A 6,932-nucleotide genomic window follows, 5' to 3' on the forward strand; every position below is an offset into this window, starting at 1 on the left:
CAACCTGAAGAAAGAAGGGGTGACCATTTCCTTTAGTGACTGGAATGGAGAGATCCCAGCTTTTGATTATCTGGAGGAAACATGGATTGTTATAGAAGGAATACCTCCCAAATGGATGTCTTGGAACATTATTGCTCACATATCTACTGTGCTTGGTGTCCTGGTTAATGTAGATTGGCACACTATCTTCAGAAGCTTCTATGAGAAGGTGTGAATTCAGGTTGCTGTGAGAGATCCCAGCAAGATTCCCAGAGATAGAATGGTGAAGATAAATCATGAACTGTATTTGTTAAAGTTCTTTGTGGAAACTGGGTTAGGGAGTGGGCAATCAGACCTACCACCAGGCCCTGATGATAATCCTTCACAGAAAAAGCACACTGAAGAGGAATTTGATACAAGTGAGGATGACTTACTTGGAGAGGATATGGATGCTGGTACTAGTAACCATAGACTCAAAGATAAAACTGATGTTGCTGGGACTAGTGGGACTGCTGCTCAAGAGTGCTCCACTCCTGCTCCTAATTCCAATAGTTCTAATATGGTCTCCTCCAAGCTACTAGGTGCCTTATGACCAAAAGCTACCTGGAGGTGGTGAAGAAAAAACAAAATGTCAATCCTGGTGCCCCTCTGTTGGAACAATTTGAAGCTGCTGGTAAAGTGACCAAACCTGTGACCCAGAAGAACATCAACACTCAACATAAGTGGGGGCCTGTGGTGGCTTCCAGGGTTAGCACCAGGAACAAAGAAAGATGACAGACCTGCTATCCAAAAAGCTCAAGAATTGAAGCAAATCAAAAACCTAGAAAAACCTTATTTGAGAAAAGGTACTCAAAACTCTTTTGCATGTCTTGATGATGCTTTCTTGATTAATACTGCAGAAACTCAGGGATTAGCCTGGGCTCCAGCAGTGATAACATCAGAGAGAAGTTTACATTATTAAGCATGTTGAATTAGATAGACTGGCTAAATTTAATTCTGAAAATCCTGATGTATTTATGCCTCCCAATTTAAATATTACTGGTGAGGAATTCAGAAGTTCTGAGCTTGATTCTAGGGACAATGTTGAGACAGACGTGGAGGCATATAATAATGTGCCCTCTACTTCAGACTCCCCCTGGATTGAGGTCCAAAAAACCTCTTCCTGCAGAGGAAGAAGGAAAATTAACTTTGTTATTAAATGATAGGTGTTTTCTGAAATATTAGAGGGCTCAATGGCCCCAATAAAATTGACAAATTAAAAGAGCTCATTAGAGCCAATTGCCCAGATTTTATTTGTGTCTCTGAGACAAAAAAGAGGAGTTTAATATCCTTCAGCTTGAAGCTTTTGATCCTAGATCCAATTTCCAATGGAAATGGCTGCCTGCTGTTAATACTGCAGGAGGGATACTGGTTGGTATTAAGGCAGACATATTTGACATTGTTCAATGTGATCTACACAATTACTGTATTTCTTGTTTACTCAGAAACAAACAAGATAGCTCTGTTTGGAGAGTTATCTCTGTTTATGGCTCTGCCTATGACCAGTTTAAACTGGATTTCATTAATGAGCTTCATTTCATTCTAGCTGACTGCTCAGGTCCCACTTTAGTAGGTGGGGATTTCAATCTAATTAGAGAGGCTAGTGATAAAAACACTGGTGCTATTAATCAGCACTGGGCTGACCTCTTTAATGATTGGATCAACAAATTTGGTTTGCTAGAGCTCAAAATTAATGGGAGGAAGTTCACTTGGGGAAACAATCAGGATAATTTAGTAATGGCTACTATAGACAGAGTTTTCATGTCCACTGATTGGGCCTTTGAATTCCCTGGAGTGCAACTCAAAGCCCTTCCTAGATTGGGGAGTGACCACACCCCTCTGGTTGTTGACACTTGTGCCTTCCCCATTCCCAAGAATAAGCAATTTAGATTTGAGAAATGGTGTCTCGAGGTTGAGGGCTTTAGAGAGGTTGTTATTAAAGCCTGGACTGCTAACTGCCCTTTTACTAAGGCTATAGATATTTGGCAGTTCAAAATCAGGAATTCCAGAAAAGCCATCAAGGGTTGGATGGCCAATTATGAGGCTGAGCAAAACAGGCAGAAACAAGCTCTAGTGGATGAATATAACTGTTTAGATATTATCTCTGAAACTAACCCCCACCCCCTAACACTAACAGAAGAATTAAAAAAATGTAGGTGACTTGGAGGGAATTTGGAGGAAGGAAGAAATCAAGGTCAGACAGAGATCCAGAGAGAGAGATATACTTGAAGGAGACCTGAATGCTGGTTATTTCAAAGCAATAGCAAATCAGAAGAGGAGGAGGAAGCAGATCATGGTGCTGGAAGGAGATGCAGGTAATGTAACTGATCATAATGATATTATGAAAGTTGTTGTTGATTACTATAAAAAGCTATTTGGTTTCCAAGATAAAATTAACATCAATCTAAGAGATGACTTTTGGGAAGATGGTGAGAAAGTTACTAATGTTCATAACAACATCCTTGATGCCCCCTTCTCTGAAGAAGAGATTAAAGTGGCTGCCTTCGGCTCTTATGCAGAAGGAGCCCCTGGGACGGACGTCTTTCCCTTCTTATTTTATCAGCATTTTTGGGACCTTATTAAAAGTGACTTGTTTTCTTTATTTAGAGATTGGGAGAAGGATGAGCTAGATTTTATAGACTTAACTTCTCCTTGTTAACTCTAGTTCCTAAAGAGGCTGATGCCAGCAAGATAGAAAAATTTAGACCTCTTGCTATGATTAATTGCAGCTTCAAAATCTTTGCCAAATGTGCCACTAATAAATTTGGCCCCATTTGCAAAGACTTAATTTCTTTGAACCAGACGACCTTCATAAAAGATAGATATATTGCTGAGAGTATTATCACAGCCCATGAAATTATTCATTCTGTGCACTCTAGTAAACAATCTGGTTTTGTTTTTAAATTAGACTATGAGAAAGCCTATGACATGATCAACGGAGATTTCATGCTTGACATGATGCACAGGATAGGTTTTAGCTCTAGGTGGATGAAGAAAGTTGCTTCTTTATTACATCTAGGACTGTTGGGGTTACTATTAACAATGTCAACAATGATTTTTTTATTGCTGGTAAAGGAGTCAGGCAGGGTGACCCTTACTCCCCCTTACTTTTTAATTTAGTTACGGATGTTTTCACTAGAATCCTTATTAAAGCGGCTAGTAATAACATCATGGAAGGCCTCTTCCCTAGTTCTAATCCAGCTGGCATTATTAGCATGCAATATGCTGATGACACTCTGTTATTCTTGAGTAACAACCCTGCTCATGCCAGGAACCTTAAATGGTTGTTATCCTGTTTTGAGCAGATTTCTGGGATGAGGATCAATTTTCATAAATGTGATCTGGTCCCTATTAATGTGAACGAGGAAGAAGCAAATATATTTGCTCAAATCCTTGGTTGCAAACTAAGTGATTTTCCTATTAAGTATCTAGGAGCTCCTCTCCACCACAGAAAGCTGAAGAAATGTGAACTTCAGCCTACTGTAGATAAGATCATTAAAAAAGGGGCTGGGTGGAGAGGCAGATTACTATCTTCTGGCAAGAGACTCACATTAGTGAACACTTGCTTGGTCACTATACCTAGTTACCTTATGGGTATTTTTAAATTCCCTACATGGGCCATTAAGTTGATTAATTCTCAGCTGGCTCACTGTTTTTGGGATAATTACGAGGGCCACCACAAGTATCACCTTGCTGCTCGGGAAAGTGTGGCTCTGAAAAAGCAGCATGGGGGTCTTGGCGTCCCTAATATTGCAGATATGAACCTTTGCCTATTATCTTCTTGGGTTAAGAGGTACTTCTTAGATGAGGGCAAGATTTGGAAACAAGTCATTGATGCTAAGCACAACACCCATAGTCCTAATATATTTGCTTGTTCTAACAATGGTGCTTCCCCTTTCTGGAAAGGGATTCTGTGGGCTGCTAAAGCGGCCAACATAGGATATTCCTGGAATATTGGAATGGCAAGAGCATCAGGTTTTGGAGGGACCAGTGGATCGGTCATACCACTCTAGCCTCTAAATATTGGAGTCTATATAGTATTGCCAATGAACAGAATATCACTGTGAGTGATGTCTGGGATGGCACTAATCTAAAAATCTCTTTTAGGAGATGTTTTACTAGGGATATGTTAGCTGAATGGGATGATCTATTCAATTCCATCAAAAATACTGTGCTGACAGACAAAATTGACACTGTCCGTTGGAATTATGATACTAAAGGTATCTACACTGTTAAATCCTTCTACAATATTATTAATTTCAAAGGGATTTGCCCTCAGAGCCTCGTGTCCATTTGGAGTATCAAGGTCCCCTTGCGCATTCATATATTTCTTTGGATCATGGCTAAAAATAAACTTTTGACTAGGGATAATCTTCAGAAAAGACAATCGGTAGATTATGCTACCTGTCTTTTCTGTAGTGATCCTGAAACTATTGAGCATCAGTTTTTTGGCTGTGTCGTTTCGATGGAAATATGGAGAGTGATTGGGGACATTTCTAACAACCATACTGGGATGTCTGTGAATGACATGCTCGAATGTTGGTCCTTTAATAAAAATCACCCCGTAGATTGTTTACTGCATTCTGCTGTCCTATGGGCTTTATGGAAATATTGTAACGACATGTGTTTCAATCATATCCCCTGGGTTGGGATGCATGTGTTGTGGAGAAAGATTGCTATTACTTTGGACAGCTGGGCGGTCTGATGCTCAGGCCCTGTCAAGGAAAAAGTGCTGCACTTGGTGCGGAAGCTGGAGCAGTTAGCAAGATCCCCACCCCTCCTGCTTTGGCCGGATCCTGGCTAGGCCTGCAGAAGTGCTTGGAGGTGCTACGTGATCGCGATATCGTTTGATTTCCTTGCCTGATGGTTGTAGCTCACTTCGAGATTGTCTTGAATTTTCCTTTGAATTAGTGATTGTTGCCTGTGGGCACGGTCTCCTCTTTTTGCTGGGGCAGCGCGTGTGCTGTTTAATCCCCCCGCGTACTTGTAACAAAATGTGGATCTCGTGTGGTTTCGTTTGGTAATGCAAATGGAATCGGGGCTTTGAGCCCTTTTCCTCTAAAAAAACCGGGCAACCTTGTTTTAGTAGACAGTCGGGAAATCGTCGTGCTAAGCCCCTATAGTTACGCATTACAATTAGTGGTGTCTTATGTCAAACTTTGTCATATTTTATCAAAAATATATTAAATACAAACAGTACCAAATAAATACAATATAAAAATATATTACATGATGAATCTAATGATATATACCGGTATCGTGCATGGTGATATTTTTTCTGTAACCTGGCTCAAACTTTAAAAAAATTGACTTAAGACAACACTATTATGTGAAGTAAAGAAAGGAGTTTTTTTATTTTCATATCAAACCGGGTGGGTAGATGAACTTTAAACTTCAACTTTCAAAATTTTAACTTTTGGTATTGTATTTTCAAAATTTATTTATTTTTGAAAATTTGAACGTACAAAAGTATTGAAGTTTCAAAATTGTGATAAACTTTGCACAAAAATGAAATATATGAAAAACGCATTTGTGGGCCCCACCATGAAACTCTTCCTTGTGCTAATGCAGCTCCTTGAAAAAAGTGAGTGGCTGCCTCACATGTTGACTCCCTACGGAGGCCCCCTATAATACGGGACATGCATAGGGGACTATTCCTCTTTTGTTCTTCTGGTTTCTAGTTGGTTTTCTCAGGAAAAAAGCTAGCTGCAAGATTTATTTCATATTAAAAAAAAGTTCTTTAAAAAATGTCCACGTATCTTAAAATGATTTTGTATTTTAAAAGTGTTTTGGAATTCAAGTATGTTCATCAAATTTTAAAAATGTTCATGTATTTTACACAATGTTGTCGAGTTATAAAAAATATTCACGTACTCCTAAAATTGTTCTAATTTTGTTACATGTTTATGTTGTTTTAAAGATGTAAAACAAAAATATGGAAGTAAGAAGAAAAAAGAAATTAGCAGAAGAAAGACCGCAAAAAATAAACAGACCAGAACAAAAAACAAAAAGAATTACTCTGGAAACTGCATCTCAGCGTGTTTAAGATGTCCAGCCCATGGATGGTCCCTCTGTTCGTTTGGGTGACATCTTGTTTAATAAAAGAGGGATAACTAGAAATTTCCCCTTTTACATGAGCAGTTGGTTTGCTTCATTCGTGTCCATTCATTATACGAGCAGATCCCTTGATAGGGTTGCTCATGGGGCAGAGTACGCAACAAGGATCAGACTGGATGTACACGAGACAAGGATATAGTCAAGTTCGCTTCTTCAGGGTGAGGTAATACCCTACATTTTGCATGTCTGATATGTATTAATGTTGTCTCGAGCGAGCATGTATGATATGTGTACACGCATACCGATTCACAGGGCCCCGACTTATATTGGTGGACAAGGGATAGGATTACATGGGCCTGAGCCGATTTAGATGGCTTGTAGCCCAAGTAATCTGTTAGAGTACATGTTTTGTGCACCAAGTAAGGAGGTGCCCTTCAGAAGGAGGATATTGGTCGCATAGAGGCATGGGCCTATGGCTGGCCTAGTGGGTTGTTGGTGCTTCAAGTGCCCCTCATAGTTTTGAAGATTGTTGGACAAAACAGTTAGGGGACTAATTAATTTGTGACTACTCGGGAAGTAGTTCTCTAGGAGATTGTTTATCGTGTAGTAGACGAATCCTCAAAATTGTGTTTATAAGCAATAGTTTTGGTGCGTTGTTCGAGGACAATTGGCTACACTACTAGGAAAAGGGCTATAGATGATATGGCCTCTAATGGCGCACCAGACATGTGGTGCGCCACTACTATATAGCAGTGGCGCACCATGTGTCGGTGCGCCACTAGTAACAATTTTTTTCCCCAAAAATACTAATGACGCATCAGGTTTCGGTGCGCCATTACCAGCCACAGAGTGCGCCA

The sequence above is a fragment of the Triticum dicoccoides genome, chromosome 5B, assembly GCF_002162155.2.
Source record: "Triticum dicoccoides isolate Atlit2015 ecotype Zavitan chromosome 5B, WEW_v2.0, whole genome shotgun sequence".
NCBI classification, from domain to species: Eukaryota; Viridiplantae; Streptophyta; class Magnoliopsida; order Poales; family Poaceae; genus Triticum; species Triticum dicoccoides.